Here is a 26536-nt window from a genome sequence, read left to right as displayed (position 1 = left end):
TCAGGAGTCGTGCTCCGCTCTGACTAGAAGGCCAGGGAGAAGAAGTGTGTTTTAAGAGTAGATTTAAAAGAGAGAGAGTAGAGTGTTCCAGAGCCTAGGGCTGCTGCGAAGGCTCGGTGACCTCGAGTTTTCAATCAATCAATCAATCAATTTTTATTTATATAGCCCAATATCACAAATGTTACATTTGTCTCAGTGGACTTCACAGTGTGTACAGAATATCAGTATGACAATACGACACCCTCTGTCCTTAGACCCTCACATCGTACAAGGAAAAACTTCCAGAGAAAACCCACAGTTTAAAGGGAAAAATGGGAGAAACCTCAGGGAGAGCAACAGAGGAGGGATCCCTCTCCCAGGACGGACAGACGTGCAATAGATGCCGTGTGTAAATCGAAAAGATAATACATTTGCAACATAGGTAGTCCAAATGTTTGGAAATGCATGTGTGTATAATAGGAAGATGAATCCACGAGGATATCCATCCAGGACCTATGATCCAGGACCACAGCCACGACTCAAGATCCAGGTTTTAAGATCCAGGACACAGGACCGCAGGATCATCCATGACTCCGGATCCCAGCGTATATAGACACCAAAAAGAAAGAAATTTGGGGAAGCTGGGTTAATCGGAACATGAGAGTACACAGGTATAGACAGAGAGAAGGAAGAAGTAAGATGTCCCCGGACAAACTAAGCCTATATCAGCAAAACTAGGGGCTGAATCTAATCAGCCCTAACTATAAGCTTTATCAAAAAGGAAGGTCTTAAGCACACTCTTAAAAACGGATAGGGTGTCTGCCGCCCGAACACAAACTGGAAGCTGATTCCACAAATGTGGAGCTTGATAAGAAAAGGCTCTGGCTCCCATTGTACTTTTAGAGACTCTAGGAACAACCAACAACCCTGCATTCTTGGAACGCAATGCTCTAGTAGGACAGTAGGGTATAATGCGTTCTTTAAGGTAAGATGGCGCCTGCCCATTAAGAGCTTTGTAGGCGAGAAGAAGAATATTAAATTCTATCCTGTGTTCTATAGGGAGCCAGTGTAAGGCAGCCAGAACAGGAGTAATGTGGTCCCTTTTCCTAACTCTGGTTAGTACACGAGCTGCAGCATTTTGAATCAGCTGAAGAGACTTGACTGACTTCTTGGTACACCCTGATAATAAAGAGTTACAATAATCCAGCCTTGAAGTAACAAATACATGGACTAGTTTCTCTGCATCGTTTTGAGGCAAGATATGCCTGATTTTTGCAATGTTAAGTAGATGGACGGTCCTTGAAATTGATTTTATGTGGGCATTAAAGGATAAATCCTGATCAAATATAACACCAAGATTCCTTACAGTCTCACTGGAGGCCAAATGAATGCCATCCATAATTAGTATATCTTTAGATAATTTGTTTCGTAGATTCTTTGGGCCGAGTACAATAACATCAAAAAGTTTAAGGTCATCCACGTTTTTAAGTCCTTGAGGCAGTCTTGAATTTTATTTAGATGATTAATTTCATCAGGCTTAATTGATAAATATAGTTGAGTATCATCCGCATAACAATGAAAATGTTGAGCCTGGTCTTGGGCACTACCAGCAGCAGCTGGTCAGCCGACCTTAAGGCTCTGGCTGGGGTGTAGCGATGGAGGAGTTCTGCTATATGAGCCGGAGCCAGCCCATTTAGTGCTTTGAAAACAAATAAAAGGAGTTTAAAATCAATTCTGAACCGAATTGGAAGCCAGTGCAATGAAGCCAGAATTGGGGTGATGTGGTCACGCTTTTTGTGGCCGGTCAGAAGACGCGCAGCTGCGTTCTGGACTAGCTGCAGGCGTTTAATTGACGCCTAGTCCATACCCACATACAGAGCGTTGCAGTAGTCCAGCCTCGTGGTTACAAAGGCATTAATAACCCTTTCTAGGATTTTAAAAGATAAAAATGACTTGGTCTTGGCCAATAGTCGTATTTAAAAAAAAACAGGTCTTGACTACGGTGCTAACCTACTGATGTATTTAATGTTGTTTAATGTGATCCGTTTCTTAAATTAGTTTCAACCACAGACCTTATTTCGAGCTATTTTCCAAAGTCCTATGGTGCTGAGACGAGGGAAACCGTAGTGGTAAAATGCTAACTCACTTCTGGGTTTTAGGACTCGTCACTGCACCACTCTATTGGAGTGCACATGTTACATACTGATGTCACCACAGAAGTAAACAAAGGAGTACAACGATTGGGGGGGGGGGATTTGAGAGAGAAACACCGCATCTTAGCTTTGCAGACCATTTACAGTGCATCCGGAAAGAATTCATGCCCCTTTACCTTTTTCACATTTTGTTATGTTACAGCCATATTTCAAAATGTATTGAATTCATTTGTTTTCTCAACATTCTAGACACATTATCCCATAATGTCAAAGTGAAAAAAGTTTTAAAATAATTTTTGCAAATGAATTAAAAATAAAAAACTCAAATATCACATGTGCATAAGTATTCACACCCTTCACTCAATACTTTGTTGAAGCACCTTTGGCAGCAATTACAGCCTCAAGTCTTCTTGAGTATGCTACAAGCTTAGCACATCTTTGGGCAGTTTCTCCCATTCTTCTTTGCAGATCGTCTCAAGCTCCATCAGCTTGGATGGGGAGCGTCGGTGCACAGCCATTTTCAGATCTCTCCAGAGATATTCAATCCGGTTCAAGTCTGGGCTCTGGCTGGGCCACTCAAGGACATTCACAGACTTGCCCTGAAACCACTCCTTTGTTATCATGGCTGTGTGCTTAGGGTCGTTGTCCTGTTGAAGGGTGAACCTTTGCCCCAGTCTGAGGTCCAGAGCTCGTTGGGACGTTCAATGCTGCACACATTTTTCTGTACCCTTCCCCAGATCTGTGCCTTGATACATACCTGTCTCTGAGGTCTAAAGACAAGTCCTTGGACCTCATGACTTGGTTTGTGCTCTGATATGCACTGCCAACTGTGGGACCTAGACAGGTGTGTTCCTTTCTAAGTCATGTCCTATCAATTGAATTTACCACAGGTGGACTCCAGTCAAGTTATAGAAACATCTCAAGGATGATCAGTGGGAACGGGATGCGCCTGAGCTCAATTTTCAGTGTCAAAGCAAAGGGTGTGAAATACTTATGTACATGTGATATTTCATTTTATTATTTTTAACACGTTTGCAAAAAAATCTTTAAAAACGTTTTCACTTTGTCATTATGGGGTATTGTGTGTGGAATGTTGAGAAACACAATGAATTTAATCCATTTTGAAATAAGGCTGTAACATAACAAAATGTGAAAAAAGTTAAGGGGTATGAATACTTTCCGGATGCACTGTACATGCACAAAAACCTATTAAACACTACAGGAGAGGGAAAACCTAAAAGTGACAATGACAGTGCAAATCTGTAGTGTTTTTGGCACATGGCCTAATTTTATTGTGGTGACATAATGAAAAAGCACCTATTAGTTTGCATAAAACAAATCTTGTGATACATTTAGGGTTAATGGTGAGAATCAGATGCATGTCATCCTGCATTAACTGTGTCTGTATCCATATTTAAAATCTGATCATCATGAATAATGCATATGCTATTCGATCTACAGTATACCTGGAAAACTGTGGCGAGATACACACCACCCAACGGTATCATTTCAAACTGTAGACCTGAGATAATGAAAATAATCATCTGCCCGTTCTAACAAAGGCTTTTTGAAGTCTCTCTCTCTCTGTCATATATCTATTAAAAGCTGCTGCTGACGTCAAAAGTGTCCACCATCTTTGACGAGAGCTGCACTGCCCCCCCCCCCCCCCCGGTTCCCCAAACCATTGAAGAAGAAGTGAGGAGGACTCAGCCGACGCTTAGCAGTGCCTTTGCAGCATCCCAGTCATATTCAGAGAGAGAGAGAGGCTGTGTCGGTTAGCTGTTGATATCCGCAGACATTTCCTCCCAAACTGACTGCGGGGCACCGACAACAGGCACAGGTAAGACCCGAGACTCTTTATACTCCTTTTCTACTAATCTTATTTCTTAATTGGGTTGTTTTGTGCGCATTGAAGCAGTTTGTTATTCGTGAAAGGCAAGCGTTGGATTTCTGAATCAGGGTGAAGCTTTTTGGGGTTTCCTCTTCTTTGGGAATATAGAGGATGATTTGCGGTGTTATAACTCAGAAGACATGGAAGAAAAGCAATGCGTGAACTCGCCGGGTGATAAATCCCTCACGCGCAGTGGATGCGGAGCGCTATAATGCGTAAAATGCAATGTGGGCGTTTAAAGAACCTTGGACAGCGGCAGAGAAGGAAACCCACAGCGAGGAGGTGAACTGCAGCTCCATCTAAACACCGCATTGTGAAGTGAGCATTTTTTTTATTCGGGGTCGTGTCTGAGTCAAGCATTTCTCCCAGCCATTTTAGATCTTCAAATCAATGACTGAGAGCCTCGCCCCCCCTCCTTCTCGGAGCTGATAGCCGCAGCAGGTAGACCGCTGATGTCGCAGCGAGGTGAGGGGAATCACGAAGCAGCATCTGTCAGCCCGGAGAACGAAACAGCATCTCCCGCTGACTCCAGGAGAGGAGTCTGGGTGATTGCGGTGCATGTGGTCTGATGAACTGAATGTCATGTTACTGTAAACTGCGCCATGGTGGACGTCGGTGGGAGAAGGGTAGACGATATAAACAGAAGGAGGTGGGAGGGAAAACGGGGGGTGATATGATCCTGCACGGAATGCGTCTCCCCCTTTTTTTATTTGTTTTTACGCATTGCCTTTACATAGGCCTACTTATAAAATGTACGTGATAGAAGGGAAACTATCCCATGGTCAAGGTGCGGGTGGTGGGGGTGGATGGAGGTGAGTAAGGTCTCCGGGGAGGACCACGGTGAAACCCGCACTATGACACCCCCCCCCCCCCCCCCCTGTATTCATTCATCAAACGAACATTACTGTCAATCACGCATGGCGCACAGAGGCTCATTTGGTAATGCACATGTAAACCAGCTTGCATTTAGATTGCACCATATTAGTGCATACTGTATATAAATAAAAGGCAAGTGTGCAATTTCTTCTAAATTTGACTTAATTTGCTGTTTCTAAAAAGCATGTAGGAGACAGACTTGACACTATGGTGTATGTCATGATTTTTCACATCATGCCAAATGGGTTTTTTGGGAACAAGGACGATTCATGCTGGTATGGACGTTTGGGCTGAGGAACAACAGTGGATGTCTGGATTGTGTGTGGTGAATTGACGCCCCTGTGCAGCATGTCACGCACAGCGCCCACACCATGGCTGCTTGTTAGAGGAACCTCACACGGGGATGTAGACATAGATGGTTGTTGGGTATCTTTTGAGTGTGTTGCGATGCGGCACATTGCACTCATGTTGATCTGTGGGATTATTTCATATTAGCTCACATGGCAGCATGACTTGCTGTCACCTCAGGGTTAATTTGTGCCCCTGGGAACCCTGCCATGAGGATCACAAGAAGATGTTCTCACATTCCTTTAGTGAGTTTGTAATGACCTTAAAGACACGGATTGGATCATACAGTCAAAAGCAAACAAACATGAGTTGATTAATGAAGAACAGCCTGCAGGCGTTAGACTGTGACAGCAGCGTGTTCATTACAATGGCACATTATAGCCTGCAGTACATAGAGAGCACAGTAAAGCCCCAAAGGATGCTCCAGTTGCCATGACCGCTATACCATGTCGCGTTATGCGGCTAGCAGTGTTTGGACTGCAGAGAGGGAGAGAGAGACGGAAGCAGGGGGGGGGGGGGCTATACTGCACACACTGTGAAAGGGGGCTGCTCTCTGAATAAATGGTGACTCACAACAGCATCGCCATCACCATCAACCGTCCACTGATTGTGTCTCAGAAACACCCTGGCCATTGTTCATTTCAAACAGGCACTTTCACACACACCTGCATTGTATCTTTGTGAAATGGAGCTAAAGATTGATGCCGGTGAACGCTGATGCGGCTGCGCATTGCGTGTTTCTGTGCAGGTACAGGTCTTAATTATTTCGTATATCCCAAATGTACGCACGTTAACATTCCATTATCATCTTTCATGATAAAATCAATGAGAAAGTAGCATTTAAAATGTTTGGAGCATCCTCTTCGGCATATCTCTTGCTACTTTGGATAAAAGGATCATTTATTGTCATTGTCAAACTCAGGGATGTGCAGCAAATGCTTTTATAGTGCCATTCTGCTGAGTAAGAATAACAAAAAAGGCAAAACAACTATTTGATAAGAGTGTGGAATGATTAATGTAATGCCGTGTTGTTCTTTGGCCTTCACTTATCAAACATACGTCTTCTTTTCCTCCTCTACACTAGCAGATAAAAGTCCTTTTGGGAGCAAACCCCATGTTTTGCTCTTCATAATTGATTCACAAATAGCTGTTTATATTCGGGCCTTGCATCCAACCTAGAGCTTCAGAAAAGAAAACAACTACCTGCTGAAAGAAGAGAAAGAAAAGCATCCTTTGCTCAAGGGCATTTGTTTGTACTGCGGTTGTTTCTCTCCCTCTCACCCAGTTCAGGTTTTATCTGCATGACAAACAAAATTGTCCTCGTGGATTCAGCAGAACTTGTTCAGCCGCTGTCGCATTAGTCACTTGTCCCGAATAATGCCCCGTGGTGGTCAAGTAAGCTGTTCTGTCTGTATTTTCTGAACAGCAGAGTGCTTTTTCGATCATACTCCATAGCCAGAGGAGAATTGGATATTCTGTCTGCTTCTTGGAGACATCATAATGGGTCATATACTGTTCAGGATATTGTGTTTTTTCTCAGTGCAAAATCATCAAGCCATGGAAAATAAAAATGTATCATCATGACTTGAAAATATTTACTATTGATTTTGACTTATCAATGTCATCAGTCTTCATAGATGTGGTACCCCTGCTGGTCTAAGAGTGAAACAAACTCATTCAGTTATTGTTCAGTTAAAATTCATTAAATGATGTCTGCCACCTTATATATTTATATGTAAGGCTTTACTGATGTGCCACAATAATGTATCCTGATGTTATTGAGTTAAATATTAATATTGTGGCTTTCCAAGTTAACATTGATTGAGATGACTGCGATTAAATCAGCATATACTTCTGCCAGGGGACGCCACCCCTCAGAATCTCCTGCCACCCTCTTGCCACCCCATGAATATTTGTCTAGATCCGCCCCTGCTTACGTGGTTACTTGTATAGGTTGAGGTTGTTCTAGGCTGTTGCTTGGCGTGGCGAGAATATTGCTCCACTTTCTCCGGTCCTCGAAATTCGGCTTCCAGTAGCTCTGGAGAGAGCTTTCGCACCTGTGGCCACTAACCGTCATCATTTCTCTGCTTTGTTTCAAGACCCGCATCACTCCACCGCTCCCATGTTTTTTTTTGTGTTGCCATAAGTTAGTCTCTCTGTGTTGGTGCGCGGGGCTAATGCTAATAATGCTAATGCCCGCAAATACAATGGCGGCTTCACAAAGCTTTTCAGAGTTGTATGGGGCGTGGTTTGCAATTCGCCCAGCCAATAGAAATTGGTACTTTTTTCTCCCCAGGATAGTACCACCTCTCTAGCAGGCACTAAACATGGGGGTAACATTTCCCGGCACTAAGTACTCTTTTTGGTGTGTACGCGACATAAGGGGTACTAACGGAACTAAACGGGAAAAGTACGGGGAAAAGTACTCCGGTGTGAACGTGCCTAATTCTACCCGTGATATACGCTCATTATATCACGGCTAAGAACCAATCAGATTGCTTGATTTGACTTGTCCGTTTTATTATTCAAATTAACTACTACAAATAACACAAACACATGTGGTTTTAGAGAGGGAGATACCGTTCAACCCATAAACAACCATTATTAACATACAACACTCCTTGAAACACCTCAATGTGTCCATTTTACTTACTTACAGTACTTTATTTACATATTGAACAAACATAACATAACATAACATTTGAGTATATCACGGCTAGCTGTTTTCAGTTCTTAAGCTAAGATAAAGCTGGAAGGTTATCTTATTATATAACGTTTTAAATTAGATTGGATTGTACTTTATTGTTATTGCACAGAGAACAGATACTGAGAAGCCAGAACAAAGTCTTGGCAAGAAAGTAAATAAGCATACTTGTCAAACTTTTCCTGTGAATGAAATGGTAGATAATAGCCCTGATTTAGAAGGAAAACAGGATCCAGCTTTGAGGCTTTTTAAGAGAAAGGGTTTACTTTTCCAAACTCAGGGGCTCATCAGAAGTTAAAATGCAGAGTCAGGGTGAGAGGAAGGGTTGAGCTTTTTTTGTGTCGAGTCAGCCCTCACGGGACGACCTCTCACTTTCAGAGACACTCCACATGTGGACAACAAAAGAGAAACAAAATGGCTGCTACAATGAAGTGGTGCATTGCTTCTAACCACGTAGGAAAAAAAGTTGAATTATCAAAGCAATAGTTTGTTACTTTTATCAGTTTGTTTTATTGGTTTTATCTTTATTTAGCTATGTTTCCTCAAACTTGTCAGGTGGATAGTCATATTGCATTATGGGTAGCTAAATGCTTATTAATGAAGATGGGTTTGGGATATTGATTGAGGCTCGTTTCAGTGCTGGCACAAAAGCCTGACGTCTCTATATTTAGTTGTATTCATCTTACCTCCTGTTTTACCCTCGATATGACAGCAACAGAGAGTTCATATTATCTCCCTCTTGCTTTGATGCTTTTCTGGAACTGAAAAAAATAACTCCCACATGGTTTTAGCCACTTTTATGAGTCAGTTATCTTCGAGGCCAATCTACCGCGCTGTCATCATTCTGCCATCTGTCTTCTCTCCCGCTCTTACAGGATAACATTATTATTCTTTTGATTAATGAAGGGAATTTAGAGAAGGAAAAAGAACGTTATTACAGCGAGAGGGAAGGAGAGAAGCGAGATAGAGACAATGGAATAATGGAGAATAAATGAGGGAGAGAAACTGTGAAATCGATTTGAAGAAATACCGTGAATACTTCCTGTGTGAAAGTGTTGTTTTAAAACAGATAGTTGTTCCTATCCAGATTATATATTTGTAATTGTATTAAACCTTTATCAAACCAGGAGAGTTCCGTCTCAATAAAGAATATATTTTAGAGCTGGCGACCCAAGTACTCGAACATTTCAGGTAATGTCCTCCTCTATCTTCCTCTTTCACCACAGTATCTCTAAAAAGGGCACTCTCTGGCCCAAAAGTATCTTTGCATTTCTGTTCAAGTGGGACCTTGAGAAATGAAATGCAATCACATAGAAAAAAAAACATGCCAGAGGACAAAACTATAAAAGCAAGTGGCCATATTCACAAATGTGCTCTTTTCCAACCGTCCACTGATTGTGTCTCAGAAACACCCTGGCCATTGTTCATTTCAAACAGGCGCTTTCACACACACATTGTATCTTTGTGAAATGGAGCTAAAGATTGATGCCGGTGAACGCTGAGGCGGCTGCGCATTGCGTGTTTCTTAATCTTAATTGTTTCGTATATCCCAAATGTACGCACGTTAACATTCCATTATCATCTTTCATGATAAAATCAATGAGAAAGTAGCATTTGACATTTTGGAGCATCCTCTTCGGCATATCTCTTGCTACTTTGGATAAAAGGATCATTTATTGTCATTATCAAGCAGATGTGCAGCAAATGCATTTATCTTCATGTTCTGCTAAGTAAATAACAAAAAAAGCAAAGAAACTATTTGAAAAGAGTGGGGAATGATTAATGTAATGCCGTGTTGCTCTTTGGCCTCACTTATCAAATCACTTATCGTCTTTTCCTCATCTACACTAGCTGTGTTTATTGTGTTTATTGTATTTTGTTACTCTGGCACAACAATTTCCTTCGGGATGAATAAAGTCTTATCTTATCTTATCTTATCTTAAAAGTCCTTTTGGGAGCAAACCCCATGTTTTGCTCTTCACAATTGCATCACAAATAGCTGTTTATATTCGGGGCGTGAATCCAACTTCAAGACAAGCTTCAGAAAAGAAAACAACTACCTGCTGAAAGAAGAGAAAGAAAAGCATCCTTTGCAAAATTCTGTATAGGAACTTGGCACAAAATGTATATATATTTTTGTAAATCAGAAATCATTTTGATAAATCATGCCCTTTAATAAACACTGGTTCTCATATTTGACTATAGCAAGCTGATATTAGGGCAATTGCATTTGAGAATTTAATTGGCACAGAAAGAAAACCTTAAAAGTAAGGGTGCAAAATTCACTAATGCTCTTTTTTGTTTATTCCGTACGAGAATTTGGCAAAAAATCTGTTTATATTGTTGAGGTAAAATGGGAAAAATTGCCTGTAATAAGAAATGATTGTACCAATGTACGCACTAATATACGTTACATAACATATTACTTAATAAACATTGGGTCTCATATTGTACTATGGCAAGCTGATATTATGAAGCGTAGTCGCTTGTATGTGTGTGTGCGTGGATATGATGCAGCATGCTCCGGTTTCACATTGATCTGTAGCTTTAAACAAATCACTTTCACCAACACATTAGCCTTGGCTTCAGCAGCATTACATTGTAAACCATCCCTTTCGGACTAAAGCTTCTATTTCCAGAATAAAAGCATGTATAGATGTTTTATCTCTGCATCAGTGAAGCATAAAGTCGCCATTTCATATGCTCGGGTCAACATGAATACGGCCTCCTCCCTCTACATGACATGGCTTTGTGTGCTCAGGTGCAGAGACAATACGACTGTACAGTATCAGTCTTCTGCAAACACGGCTTTCATTCTGTGATCAGTGGACTGTTATGGGCTGTTTGCCTTGGTGAGATTGTTGCTGTAGGTGTGTTTGTGAGCGTGTTATTTATGATGCTGCAGTGCAGCTGGAGGTGGTTGGTGCGGGTTAGCCTCTGCAATGCTCTACATGAACCTTTAACAAAAGGTGAGGTATAGGAGAGAGGGGGCATGTGTTTCATTTCTCAGTTGATGTGAGCTTTATCACACACAGTATAGTATAAAGACTGCAAGGAATGATATGGCATAATGGAACTTATGGTGTGACGCATTATGCATCTGGTTTGACTTAAGTAGAGCAGCAATGATAAGTCAACAACAGAAAGACTATCTACGGGCCTTGTAATTATCAAAATGATCAAAAATCATCAACTGTTTTGACAATTGATTCATCTTATGATATCTTTACTGCAAAAAGTGGCAGATTTGTACCTCAAATGTGCAGATTTCCTGCTTTTCTTTATTGTATATCAGAAATAAGTGAACATCTTTTGTTTGTTTTTAGGATTTGAAGACATCGTCATAGACTTTGAGAAATTAAAAAGGATATATTTATTGTAGATTGAACGATTAATGATGAGTCTAGAAAATAATCTGCAGAATAATTGATAATAAATATTGTTGTTAGTTGCAGCCCTACCTTTTTGTCTATTTTGTTTCCATTTGACTAAGACTTCATCAATAATATAATGGCATTGATATATTATATAATGCCTAAATATGTCTCATGAGCAGTAAAGGGTGTCAGTATAAGTGATTATTGATTGTTTTTTGAATTACCTCCACACTGGAGGTCAGCATTGTCCCATTGAGCATTAGCTGAAGACGTTCAAATATGACGGTATTCAAAGGATGTCTAATTTCTTACTTTTTAGTTGTTTTATCCATTTAACTCATATGTTAAGCAAAGAATGACAGAGATGTGAATTTCTTTGAATTATTTATTATTTATCTTCTATAATAGTTGACTAAATATTTTTGGTTTTTTAGCCAAATTCCAAAGAATAGCACACATTGTAAATAAATAGTTGTATGAGCATTTTACCTATATTCATACATATAGGCCGACCATTTGATCTGTAATGAAATTATAGTTAGCTACAGCAATTTGTAATAACAATTCTTCATATTTTTTCATTATTTCATAATAAACCAAAAAACACCTTGGTTGTTCTTTTGTTGGCTCAAACACAAAGAGGAGGCAGCAGAGGTGGCATTTTATATTTTATGATGAGTGTATTCCTTCAATTGTACATATACCTAATTGCCTTTAAATGTCTTTATTAAATGACTTTTTAAATAATGAACAGGCCCTTGTATGTGGCCGGTCTTATAACCCCCTGATGATGGATGAAGTACAGACTGGACTGTAAAATAAACTCTGGTGATATTTGATTTGATTTTCTTCCTGGAGTCTGGTGCCACCATCCCCAACAGTATATACATGCTCCATGGCAACAACTGTGACCAAAGGACTAATGAAAAACATCAATATTGATTAGGGCACAACAGTTTTTTAGTCCCTTACGGAACTCAGCCTTTCCACTCCGCGGACAGCTTTAACGTTCCCTGATAGGGTTCCATCAAACACGCAGATATAAACGGAACATCTGCTGCATCTCTCGCCAGAGAACCTTCGCATCTCTCCGTCCTGACGTTTATTACGTAATAAAACACGAGAGTTTGTGCTTCTAATTCAAAACAGGCTGCAGTGGCCTGTGCATACATTGCTTGGTTGATTGTTGCTCATATGTTTATCTGCACCGCCAGAGACGTGCACACATAGACTCGGTAGTGCTTGAGCACCTGCCCGTTTTGCCCTCTGGACAGCAATGTGCCCTTTTGAAAGTTCGTTTTTTACAGTTTTTTGTATTTGTTATTACAGTGTACTGTATGTGGCTCATGGTAACATCGATCAATTCTGGATTAAAAGCTTCTAATATATACAACAATGCCCCAAATGCGCGTTGTAATTTTGTCAGACATCCCCACACGTGCCCCGCGGCACTCCCGTACGTGCCCTGGCTGCAGCCCCTCCCTTCCCTGCGCTCAACGTGAACGCGCAGCGCGCAGAGCTGACAGTCAGTCAGTCAGACAGGCCACGGCGGGTGTGTGGTGCAGCAGCACGCAGCAACACGATTAAAAGTGCCCTAGTGACGACCAAGTAAGTAACCACCAGGTAACAAATACAACGAGTGTATTGTTTAATCCCCTAAATCAGATGCCAAACTAAACTATACAGGGTTCGTACGGTCATTGAAAACCTGGAAAAGTCATGGAAATTCAAAATGCAAATTCCAGGCCCTGGAAAAGTTATGGAAAACAATATTTTTCCCAAAGTTTTGGAAAAGTCATGGAAATGTAACTAAAGTTGCGTCAAATATAATTTACATTTTATCTAATCGCCGAAATAATCTGCGGTCGCAAACTGTTATGTGCCATCATGACGCGCATGGTGTTATTTTTTAATATATGAAGCGCGAGCTGTGTGCTCGAGTCTTCTTGACTGTCGGGCCGGCTGAACTCTGCTGCTCCGGGATGAGGGTCAGCTAGGCTACATTATCTCTACGGTGTGTTCGTTAACTGTGCGGAGTCACTGTGGCACAGACTGCACCGCTGGTGAACAGCTGTTAGAACAGGCCGTTCAGGTGTTCAGAGCAGAGCGGCAGAGCGTGATGTGAACTGAAAAGTTTTTCTGTCGCAATATCATTGTCACTATCTGCTAACGTTAGCTTTAGCCTTCGTTTTCTAATAGTTTTTTTCATAGGCTATAAACAGAGGTGGTATAAGTATAGAGATTGTACTAGAGTAAAAGTAGAAGTACTCAGATCTTGTACTTTAGTAGAAGTACTCAGATCTTGTACTTAATAAAAGTAGAAGTACTCAGATCTTGTACTTGAGTAAAAGTAGAAGTACTCAGATCTTGTACTTGAGTAAAAGTAGAAGTACTCAGATCTTGTACTTGAGTAAAAGTAGAAGTACTCAGATCTTGTACTTGAGTAAAAGTAGAAGTACCAGAGTGTAGGAATACTCTGTTACAGTAAAAGTCCTGCATTCAAAATGTTCCTCAAGTGAAAGTAGAAAAGTATTATAAAAATAATAAGAGGCATGAAAATACATTTTCAAAATGCTCAACAGTGCTGCCAGAATTATAAACTGACTGCTACACAATTAAAATGCTTTTATATATTTATATTAGATGTGACTCTTTAGCGTTTCTGTTATTATTAACTGCTGCTTTAGTTGTTCTGACTGCTAAAATCCTCTGTTATTCCTCATTTTAAAGCCGATATTCCGTGGGGTCGGGGGGCTCGGATCCTTGTCACCTTTTTCATACCTGATGAGTTTGCATCCCTGACTACAGTTGCTTTAGCGTGTAGAAGCTAGTAAGCCTACTATTTGATTTGTTTTAGATAGGCATCTGCATCAGACAGTATATGGTTATTGAAATAAATATATATGCAATTACGACATACAAGATGTGCCTTTAATAAATCTCACACTACTAAGGCAGCCGGCGGTTCCACCAGGGGCATCAATCCCAGGGTGGGGGTTTCGTCCCCCCCTTAGCTTCAGATTGGACCCCCCTAAGTCATTTAGAATAATAAAAAGAAATGTTAAAATAATTATAATAATTTTTTGATAATAAATCAGTAAAATCAGGCAAAAATAAGAATTAAATAACATAACCCTAACCTAACCCTAACACCGAAATAAAGTAATCAAAAACCGAAAAGAAACTAACAAAATCCGCCATTATCCGGCAAATTTTTCCGCACAATTTCGGCGCGACCGCCACGACGACTCAGAAGGTGCCCTTTTTGTTTCTCTTGAGCACCTGCCCCTATAAATGTCTGTGCACGCCACTGTGCACCACCATCTTCTCGAACCCCCTCACCCCATCTGAGCCCTCCCACTATATTCCCCTTTTTAAAGAAGAAACTGCTGGGAGTGTGGTCCAACGTTGGGGATGAATGGGGAAGGGCTGTTGTCCCCTCCGGGAGTGGTGTTGGGTGGAAGAAGAGAAGAAAGAAGAAGAAGAAGAGAGAGAAGAAGAAGAAGAAGAAGAAGAAGAAGAAGAAGAAGAAGAAGCATCAGAAGACAAGAAGAAGAATAAGAAGAATGAAGAAGAAGAAGAAGCAGAAGAAGAAGATAGAAGAAGAAGAAAGAAGAGAAGAAGAAGAAGAAGAAGAAGACATATTTTATTAATTTAGTGGTTATACAGTTTGCAGTTAAATACACATGTGCAAATAGGAAATTAAATAAGTTATTACAAATACAAACGCATGTCATAATGCAGTGGTGTCAGAGCAAAGGGGCTGCCATTTTCCCATGCCCTGGGGGTTCGGTGCCTTGCTTAAGGACACCTCAACAGGGCCTAGGAGTCACACTTCTACCAGCACCAGTGTACACTACTATTTGCTTTTGTTGGTGCGTATGGGGACTCGAACCAGTGACCATCTGGTGACAATCCAATTCCCAAGCTAAGTCCCTACTGTTGAGAACAATATTTAAAGGTCTTTTACCCAGTGTATCACTCAGATTTGGTGTGGCAGGATCTATATCCCTTCGTTGATGCAGCCAATGTCTTTGTCAATTATCCCGCTGTAACTCCCAATAAATCTTCAGTGTCTGTCATCAGTCGAGCTCTCCAGTGTGCTCCGTAACTTCAGAGTCCTTGCTCCAGAAACGTTCCCTATACTACTTCCACTTCTATTAGGCAGCTATTATATAGAGCGCCTAGGGAGGGGGTCAGGGGCATTTCGGCCATACTTGGTCATTCCGGGACTTGAACCGGCCATATTCCAGTTCCCAGGTCAAGTCCCTACTGCCAACATCAGCTCATGAGCACCCCTCCCTGTCACCTCTTGTTTGTCAAATGTAATTTCCTGACCCTGTTCTAGACAAAAACGTCATTTGTAATAGCCTCATGGTAACAATGGCTCCCCCATTGGATGAGCGTGTTTTGCATTCATGACCTCTGTCCCCCACGGAGACAGCAGATGTGACAGTGGGACTGGAGGGTGTTTGCAGTGCTCATATTTGCTGTGTTATGCAGTGCATACTGAATCATGGCCTTCTTTTCTTCTCTTTTCATCCTTGTGTGTGTCTGTTCTTCTCTTCTTTCTACAGTAGCTCAAAATAAACACCTCAGTCTGCCCACTGGGATGCTTTTGTCCCGCCGTCTATTGTCCCTCGAAGCAGGACGCTGGCTGATAAGGAGCCATGCAGCTCAGGACCAATAAGAAATGGGTTTGGAGTGGGGGGGAGATGAGCTGTAAATCACCAGCCTTGCCCTTGTCTCACCCTCGCTCTGTCTGGTCTCTATTAGCAAATATAGCGGCTACACCACTTTCAAGAGACAATACATATGATGATGGCTTAGTTTAACTTTAGTGCTGCGTGATAATGGATGAAGTACAGCAGTATTCACATTAACATACACACAGGTCATCGTGTGGCTATCCCTCAAGCTGTTCATGAAGGAGATTATGAGAGGAGGTGTGTGACTGGAATACCAAGTGAGTAACTGCCCATCAATGTCAATTATGCCTTCACACCTCCAGAAAACATTCAACTGTAACTTCTGGCATCCCGGAAACACACTCACCTACCAACTCGGCTGCATGTACAGATTATTTTCTTTATGGATCAATCATTTGGTCTTTGAAAAAAGTAAAAATTACCATTCCAGTTTCTCAAAGTTCAAGGTGATGCATTTGAATGTCTTGTTTCTTCAAGACAAAACCCAAATATATTCACATTAAAGGATTAAAAAACAGAAAAAATGAATCTTAATATACGATAAATCTTTGCAATTGTACTTCCTTCAAGTAAGAAACTGATAACACCTCTGACAGTTTCTCAATCCGCTATGTACAGTACCAACAGTCATGCCATTGGCAAGGATAGGATATGTCTCGCATGATTTACTTATGTGTTCTCGAACATGCCTTATAGGAAACTATGGAGGGATTATGTTTGAGTGTTTGTATTTCCTTGCATAAGGAACACAGTATGTGGTTTACTATTTAAAGCTGTCTCTCTGCGTTATTCACCGAGCTCGATAAACTACTTTGGCCTAAATGTATAGTCTGATCATTAAAACATCACAAATAAAACATACCAGGGAAATGTTCCTGTCTAGTGATGTTATCATGCCATGGGGAGGCTTGCAGCAAGGACTGATTATTAACCAGCCTGTATGAGCAATAATCACCAGTCCATTACAGTACGTATAGCATCATTTTAGTATTTTTAAATAAGCATTTTGCTCCAAGCCACACAGCAGGAAGGTGTTCCATTTGCTGTAGCTAAAATATGCAGACTTATTTAAGATGTATATGCAGATTCGTTTTTTGTGGTGCAAATGGTATGTCTTTTTATTTGGCAACTGGTCTCAAATTTAGAGTTTTTACTTAAACAAGTACAGTGTCCCTGTTAGGCTATACTAAAATGCAGTGCTTTTAGCTTCAGAAAAATACTTACATTCGTATGCTAGTATCAGCTTAAATCAGGATTGTACGCCAAGACCAAATCTAAAGGCAGTTTTAACCAAATTAAAACCAAGTCAATAGAATATCTAGTCCTGTTTAAGCCCATATGAAGACATTATCTTCCCAATGCTAACCCTCTGCTCACTTGATCAACTGTATAGCTGTATAGCTTGGATTATAGCTCAATTTGGAAGAAGGAAAAATACTAGATAATAGAGTTCACGTGTAATGAAGGTTTCAATAGTAAATGCAGCCAGATTACTGGCAAAATGCATCACACCCAAGACCAGGCAATTCCAAATCCAATTATGCATAAGTCCAACAAGTGCGGTACTTAAAAATGGTCTCAAAACAAAAATATGCCCAACCCTAGAGCCACACCTTGGCTTAAAATGACCAACAAAAAATCATTGAAAAAATTTAAATACTTTCCAGCTTGTTTTTTGTTGTTTATCGAGAAGACCTACCATTTCATCTCTAGTTCTTTTTATTCCCTTAACACAGGATTCGCACGTCTGGTCCTCTTCTCAAGGTCACAGCGGAGAAGGTCTCAGGTCTCAGGTCTCAGGTCTCAGGTCAATAATGCATGACATTCTTTGCAGAGTGCTCCACTGGGATGTCGCTGCTGCTCTTAATGCTAGCTCCTCTGTGCAGAAAGAGCTCCTGCTGGTGTGACACATGGGCTTGCTGTGTGATGTTTCATCACTGTTGTTATTATTCAGGCTCGCTGGGGTTCCTGGAAGGGGGGTGCCATTTTGTCGTCATGGTTATGTAAGGGATTATGTGCAGCGATCCGGTCATTACTGAGAAAAGAACCCAGACAGGGTGAGCAGGGCCTCGACGTCAAGTGCAAATAACACATTGCTTCCACTAAGAAAAAAAAGTCTGTTCTGAACTGCTGAGCTGCCACGGCAACAACATAACTTAAAATGATGGCAGCACTGATGGAGGTTTTCTGCCTCTTAACGGTCAGTCAGTTCACATTTGCTTTTCCATGAACCCATCTTTAAACACTGCCAGAGCCCATACCGTGTTCCTGGTTTACTTCTTCTGCTGATTCCAGCTCTTTTCACCACTTTCCTTTTCTTGCGCCGTTTTCTTGTCTTTGTCTTTCTTTACTGAGGACAGTTTTAGGCATCATAAATCCATAGTTTCGTGTTTTCCACAAATATACAAATGAATATGAAAAAAATTCTATTGTGTTTTCTTTTTGGCTTCAGCTGATGTTTTCTGCGGATTGATAGGACTGCACATACTGTAGTCCCTTGATCAGGGAGTCCTTGGCAACATTAGAACCTAGCCTGGCTGCTGTGGACATTTTATCAACATTAGATATTACTATCTCCTCTGCAGCTAAAGGACTATTCAAATAATTAAAAAAGGAACACCTACTTGATCTATTTCAAGCCTTTGTCATTGCTGTATTCTGTACAGAGTGATAGCACCAAGTGAAGAGCTATAGTGACCTTCACAATTAAGTCGTTTATGCAACAAGATATATTTTTACAAGGGCAATTACCATCAGCATATGCGCTATAGGTATGGCCAGATGGCTAGCAGGAAGGCTATAAACAGGCCGGAAGATAACCTTTAAATTCACTTATTGTATTATTAATCCACTGTGACTGTTATGTTGCTCTGAAGTCCAACCTCGTTATTTTTCAGAGGAGCAGACGCTTTTTCATCTCTGTCAGCTGAGTAGATTGAGATGACACTCGAGTGGCATCTTACAATTATAAAATGTCCACCAAAGATATTTAATTTAAAAAGACAAATGTTTGATGTAGGAACGGAGATGCAGCGACTAAAACTGACCGACAAACAAAATGGCTGCCAACACTCACACACATAGAGAAAGAGAAGATAGAGACACATACAACCCGATGTGCATAAAACTAAGATGTATGTTTCACTCGCCACATCCAAGCTCTACACAGTATCTTACCCTTGAGGTCATTTCCCCTCACATATCGATTAGTATGTCTTACAGCCTTCTAATGTTTCCACGGTATAGGTCTTCAGATAAAAATAGGCAAAATCCAAAAGGACAATAACATAATTTTCTAACCTTGATTTTCCTCCAATGTGATCACTGCCATAAATCGCACAGGAAAATGGAAAGGAGGAGTATATTCAGCATTATATAAGACATTGTTACTTGACCAAACATAACCTGGGTAAGCATCGATTATGTATACTTTAGTTGAGTATTCGACATACTTAAAACAATCAAATACTTACTGATGCACAGTAGAATTAGAAGGTGCGGTCCAGTCTGTGTGATCTTTTTTTTGGTAAAGTGAAAATGAAAGAAGAAGGCAGAGAGGGAGAAATATAAATGACAGCGGAGAGGAAGGATATTAAAGAAGAGTGGAGCAAAATAGATGGGGTGGGGGCTGGTAATCTTCTCCAGTTAGTATGTGATTGGATAGGCTGTGAAATATGCCGTTCCTCGGGGATAGAATGTGCCGGGAATGGAAATAAGGGCAGCTCCATATCTAGCCTTATTGTTCCCATGGTGTTTACACTGAGGTGCCAGGAGGGTGGATAGATAGATAGGATAAGATGAACGTTCTGTAAAAAAAACGTTTTTTTACAGAACATAGACATTTGAATTTAGCCGTGTTTATTGCTCATCCAAAATACTGATGAATGTGTTCGGCTTTACTCCAATGCGATTACTGCCAGACTAGAAATATATCATATTTTACAGCAACTTTTCTCGTGGCAAAAAAAAGATAATACTGATAATCAGCAAGGCAACAAGCATCAATAATGGAGTAATAAAGTGTGTGTATCTTACTACATATACGCAGGTTGATATATAGTTGTGTCTTTTTAATTACTTTTTTTCCCTGTTCTTCTTCTTTATTACCTTCATGTTTACTCTGAGTCAAAAGGTCATGGTTTCAGCATCATGATGACAAACAAAGGAGCATGGGACGCTTGGGTGTGTGCACAAAGGAAAACCCATGTGTTAGCAAATGGACGTTTTGAGGCAGCTGTTTGGCAGATGTTTTGATGGTAATGTCGGATTTCATACCTCCTTAAAATTAAGATTAGGATCACTTTTATTAATCCCTGTGGTGAATTCAATTTTTTCCTCTGGTGCTTTTTTACAATTACGGCCCGAAATACTGACACACACACATGCACAGGATATATATACATGAACAGGTGGCAGAGAGAAAATGGCTGCCCTGGGGCGCAGTTGAGGGTTCGGTGCCTTGCTCAAGGACACCTTGCACAACGACACCTTGCACAAGGTTACCAGTCCACACTGCATATTTTATTTTAGTCCGATTAGGACTCGAACCGGCGACACTTTGTTTCCCAAGCCAAGTTCCTACAGACAGAGCTACTGCTGCCCAATAAAATAAGATGCAATAAATAAGTAATGAAAGGATTACTTAAAGGGGACCTATCATGCAAAATGCACTTTTGTATGATCAAAAGTGCATTGCAGGGGGCGTGGTCAGCTGCAGCTCATTTGCCACAGAATCAGCCCTTGTGAAGACAGGGCTGGAATAGAGCGAAATGAGGCATGGCTAAAATGCATGATCTGTTTGGTATCTTCACAGACATGTTTTATATAGGTATGGCCCTACAATATATGTTTCAAATATAGCATGATAGGTCCACTTTAAGTCTAATTCCATGATAATTCATCAAACATTTAGTTTTGGAAGCAAAGTAAATACCCATTTGAGTTGGCCATGTATTATTTTCCAGCTCTGTTTAATTGGTTATTTGTTGAAATAGCGAAGAGGTCTTATAAGTGTCTGCTTGACAGTTGATTGATATGTTATGTCTTTGCAAAAGCAATTTATAATACAACATTATTCTGAACGTATGGTAAACTAAAGGTGCTAAAAACTAAACGGATAAAATATTCCTGGTTTGTTTGACATAAATGTATTTCCCCCACTTTATTACAGCTGACAGTCTTTTGGTAAATAGTTATAAATTAAAAGTGCCTCTCAAGTGGGATGGCCAACATTGAATTAGATAGGAATCTCTAGATAAATGGGTGTAGTTTGAGAGGGAGCTTTTTACGGATGACTGGGCAGCCTGCTGGTTAGACATTCTGTAACTCAAAGGTCATCAGATTGATCCGTGTAATGGTAACTCTGAGAAGCATTTATTTCATTTCATTTCAAACCTTTATTTAACCAGGTGAATCCCATTGAGATCATCGATCTCTTTTTCAAGGGAGACCTGCTGCAAGCAGGTTCCACATGAAGACATAAAAACAGAAAACAACAGAAAAACAAAAAGGACATTACAACATAGATGTAACTCTGTCAAGCAGTCTCTGTCTGCTTTATCGATGCAAACTGCTAACAGAAGCTAGAAAGGGGCTTAGCTCTCCATTAGTGTGGTATAGTAGCAATGGTAAAAATCAAATTGAATATATATTAATTTGTTAATTTGTTAATTTCAGAGAAGGTCCGAATCACAAATGATTTGTCCCTTTCATTATCATTGTGAGATGTAAAAATACAAAAGCAGTAATACTTAAGACACATTATTGGTAGAATTAAGACATAGTATTCATATCAAATAAATCAGTGACTTAACTCATAATAAACAAAATGTCATATTTGGTTCGCAATCCAAGTTCACTTATTCACCTTTAAATAAAACAATTTCCAATAATCCATAGTTTTCTTAGACCTCAGTACAGACCTGTTCAATAACTGCAGAATGCTGCAAAAATATGGTTGAAAGCTTCCGGAAAAAAGCTTGGAAGTGAACCTTGAGTCTAAAATATTTTGACACAGATTTGTATTCCCAGGGTAAAGGATTTTCCAAGTTAAGTATCCAATATGTTTGCAGAAATTATGTCATTAGAAATGACCAAAAAGCTATTTTAAATCCATTCAAGTCAAACCAAGAACGTCTATTCTTGAGCCTACATGGGAAAAAATACCATACATTATTCTCTCTAACTGTACTATAATGTGACCTCCAAACATGCTCACTGATTAATGCATTGATTACGAAAGCATGTTATTACATTACAGCTGCTCCACCAGTATTGTGCATCTCTTCTTGAGAGAATCTAGTGATCTAATCCAATCCAATCTATTTTATTTCTATAGCACATTTAAAAACAACAGCGTTGAACAAAGTGCTGTACATCAAAACCTGTATAAAAACATAGCATAAATACATGAAAAACAGACAGGACATGAAACAAATGTAAAACACGAGACAATGAAACCAGATCAGAAGCCACAGACTGAAAAAACTGTCCTACATGACGGAAAGAAAAAAAAAACACTAGTAAGAATAAAAACCCAAATTGAAAAGCACAAGTGTCACCCGGTCTATAAATGCAAGGGAAAATAAGTGGGTTTTTAAACGAGATTTAAAAACAGGCAGAGTTGGAGCAAGTCTATCTAATTCCTTCCATAATTTTGGAGCTGCAACAGCAAAGGCTCTCTCTCCTTGCTGCTTTAACCTTGATTTAGGGACGACCAGAAATTGCTGAGGAAGCAGGCAGTGCTGAATGCTGCTGAGATTAAAAATGTGGAGCCGGTAATTGAGACGTAAAGTAAAAGGTCAGTCTGGACGGTTAAACTTAATTGCCTGAATTTTGTTACGCAACCAGGCCGAGAAGCCATCTCTTTGAATCTGACTGGATTCAGACATTAAGTCCAGTTGGAGGTTTATATAACCCAATATGGCCACTGCTGTTATGGAGCAGTGCAGCAGAGCAAGAAGAGGAGAGAGGAGAGGAGAGAAATGTAAGCAGGAAGAGATTTAATATCATGATGGATATCAAATAACATAAAATGTTATTTGATGTGCAACATAGTGGAAGGATCTCCCAGTGTGTCAGTAGACATCAGAGTAAATGCTACAATAAAATGGGCCCCGGACATTATCATTACGATGCCTCTGTCGATCTGAGCTATACATGACTGAATTCATCTGCTGAGTTGAATACAGATTCATCTATATACCGCCTGGGGAGGTTTCGGTGATTCAGTCCGTGACGTCCAGGGATATTGCCATGGCACACAACAAAAATGCTTCATTTCCTGTGTATGTACAGCGAGTGTATGGTCAGCAGATGTTGTTGTGAACATCTCCGGACACATGAGTGCGTGAAGCGAACACCGGTACAGCAGAAGCTCCGAGGCACAAGGATGAGACACGTCGAGGTGGGCAAGGCCGTCTGTCCAAGATGATGCACATCCTTATGTGATCAGTCTTTACCTGACGCAGATTTTTCTCTGCCATTTTGGTCTCTGTTGGTTTTTTCTGCTGCAAGAAAATAGTCTTACAGTTTTCTGGAAAAGGCCAAATATATGCAGTCCTACTGTAACTCGACCCTCTCTGTTCAAAGCCCCTCCCTCTAGACAAGGACAACATATGCACTCTTCATACCTGCAGAAGTATAGAGTAAACAAGTCCTAAAACCCGGAAATAACTTAGCATTTTAGCCTCGTAGTCAAACAAATTTTGAAAGTGTTACAAGTCTGGACTAAGGTCTGTGGTTAACTCAAGCTGAAGATATTTGAATGTTTTGTTCTACGACATAAAATACGTCAGTAAATACCCCTCTGATGAATGTCTTAGGTTCTATATGTCATAAAAAAATGTTTTGATAACAAGTGACTAAAATGTAATGTTAAATGTCATCATGCTGACACAGGACCACTGTTAGCTTAGCGGTGTTGATGTAGTTCGTTTTATACCATTACATAATCCCAATGTGATCCCGGAGCCGTTATATAGCTGCAATTCTATGTTAATTACTGACCTGTTTTCTTATGAAACTTTGGGTCAGTAGATTTGAGGCTATATTGAGCTACATAGCAGCAGCTTTTACCCTTTGTTAAAGAAACATCATTGCTCATGATGGAAAGCAACTTCTTCTGGCAGGTTCTTTATGCCATTAAATCAGGCTTTTACCATTCGATAGGATGGCGTGCACCAACATGTGCATTTGCAAAACAGCCAATAGGATGCCCTCTTTCTGAAGTGACCTGTTATTGCCAAAGTCTCCTTTAATGGTCAATTTTCCTAAAGCATGAAAGCAAAGCCAAGCGAGGGAGCAGGAGTCTAGTCTTCTGTCAGACCACTGGAATTTCAAAATGCTAAAAGGTTTTTATGTTCCCAATGTTTCCCCCTGAAATAAATGTTATAACTAGTAAGACAGTGAAGGCATCAAGGAGTACAGCAAGTAACTTTGCATTTCCCTTCTGTCTGTGCATTGATACAATGGGTAGAGTAATATTACGTTTGAACGTCCTATTCTGAAATAATCTGAAAAAAAGCAGAATAAGCCGCTGTGTCCACATAGTGTCATTTTCTGGCAGAAAGGCACTGGCCTCCGAACAACACTCCAGCAAAAAAACACTCCCAGCGCTTTTTCAAATGTTTCTATGACAATGATATCTAAATATAAGATACGATTTATTTTATTTATCCCAATTTAATTTGTAATATCGCATCACAATTTCCATTTGGGCTACTTTATATTTGTTTGACAAACACCAACTACAAGATGGTTGCTCTCACACATTGTTTGGATGAGCTTCACCGCTCAGTCTGACAGCTGTCGAGTCAGGAGGGCGAAGTCATCAAAACGCTGACCGGCAACAAGGTCCAAGTGTCTGGCTGCAGCCTGTCCTCCTACAAAAAACGACCAGATAGGTCGATTGTTTAAGCAGCTTAGATTACGACCCATAGCCACTTTTTAAAGTGTAGCACCTCTAGTGGTCGTGTAAGAAACAACATGCTCGTTTAACGTTTATTCGTTTATTCACAAATAAATAACCCTCTCTGGAAAATCCTAAATTGTAGAATACTTTGGCCATTAAAATGCTTTTTGATTAGATTTCTAGCGAGAAGTGTATATTGTACTTTTAGAATCCACGCCGAGTGGATGTGTAGGATCTATAGTTTGATAGATATTACGAAGATGATTTGAGTTCTCGCCAGGATAACGTGTATCTTCCATGTAAAGTTAGCGTGGGTGAAAACAGTTTTTCCGGTCTCGAAGTTTTCATAATAAAACCGGATATATTCCCCTCACTGTCAAATGATTACACAGTGATATCTGCATTACTCATCCACTAAAAAACATCAGTTTATCCTTGTTAATTACACAATATTGATTGGGTTTAAATTGTGTACAATGCTTTTGTGTTTTTAACCTTCGATTGAGAGAAACAAATAGTTTTTTAGGAGTTTAGACACTACAGTTTCCGAAGACACTACACTACCCAGAATCCCCAGCTATCGTTGGGACTACTACATCCGCCTTGCTTTACAAACCCTGTGATTAGTCATCAAGCCCTGTGATTGGATGTTGGAGTGGCAGTGCAACAAGGTTACGCTGAGCGTCAACAGCTCTTTGAAATGGAATGGAACCACGGCAGACTTTCCAAGACTGGAATTGGACGGGTCCAGCCCATACATCCATGGTCCAGCCCCCCCCACCCCACGTCTCTTTATAAGACATTTTCGTATTTCCCACAATTAGTAGTTGCCAGTATTAAACTGTGTACACCCTGGAGGTTTAGGGGATACGAAACACAGTGGTGTTACCAAATGTAAAACATATAATTAATAAATGGGTGAATTAATATACCCACATGACACCTAAGGTCAGAAGAGCTTTATTTAACAGCTGGTCTTATGTCTGTGACCCCTCCTGTTGTTCATTGATAAGCCTGAAACATACACTTGTCAAGGTTCAGAGGCACATTTTGCAAATATGGCAGTAGCCATCGATCATCTTAAGATAAGATAAGATATACTTTATTGATCCCAAGTTGGGAAATGTTTTTGTTACAGCAGCATACTTTGTTCTACTTCACTACAATTCAAAGGTTAACCTGGTATTTTTACTCCACTACATGTATTTTAGTTACTTTGCAGATTCTGATTAATGATGTGAAATATAAACAACCCTTAAATCAGACTTTAGTTACACCTGAGTCAAATTCAGGGAAGGTGATTGTCAAGTGCCAAAATAAACTATGCAATATATTAGACGTTAAGTACTTTGTCAGACTTCATATTTATCTGTGGATAACCCCAACGTGTTTTTCTTATTCAAAAGAAGACCTTAACTTAAAGTAATCTTAATGTTTAAATAAAGCCTTATTAGTTTGTCTGTTTTGCACATCCTCCTGTTAATATGTTTGGACGTCCTGCACTAAACTGTTTTATTGTAGAGATCACTACAGTATCTTCTTGATATTTTCTATTCTATATTTCTATCATTGACCTTCTACTTTCCCC

The 26536-nt window shown here is 40.2% G+C and overlaps 1 protein-coding gene across 5 annotated transcripts in view; it reads left to right on the top strand.

Annotated features, from left to right (window-relative positions):
• Positions 1-3801: 3801 nt before the first annotated feature.
• The window catches only part of snap25a (synaptosome associated protein 25a), a 49588-nt gene continuing 26853 nt past the window's right edge, over positions 3802-26536 (top strand). For 2 of the 5 annotated variants that reach the window (XM_034228491.1, XM_034228494.1), the window contains exon 1: positions 3802-3972. The gene's annotated coding sequence lies outside the window, so the exon portion shown is untranslated. Of the gene's footprint in view, positions 3973-4223; positions 4342-15905; positions 16295-26536 lie in introns of those variants that run through there. The other 3 variants (XM_034228495.1, XM_034228492.1, XM_034228493.1) reach the window with 3 other exon arrangements.

This window comes from Gymnodraco acuticeps, unplaced genomic scaffold, assembly GCF_902827175.1.
Source record: "Gymnodraco acuticeps unplaced genomic scaffold, fGymAcu1.1, whole genome shotgun sequence".
Taxonomy (NCBI): Eukaryota; Metazoa; Chordata; class Actinopteri; order Perciformes; family Bathydraconidae; genus Gymnodraco; species Gymnodraco acuticeps.
This window is presented reverse-complemented; position numbering and strand designations above follow the sequence as displayed.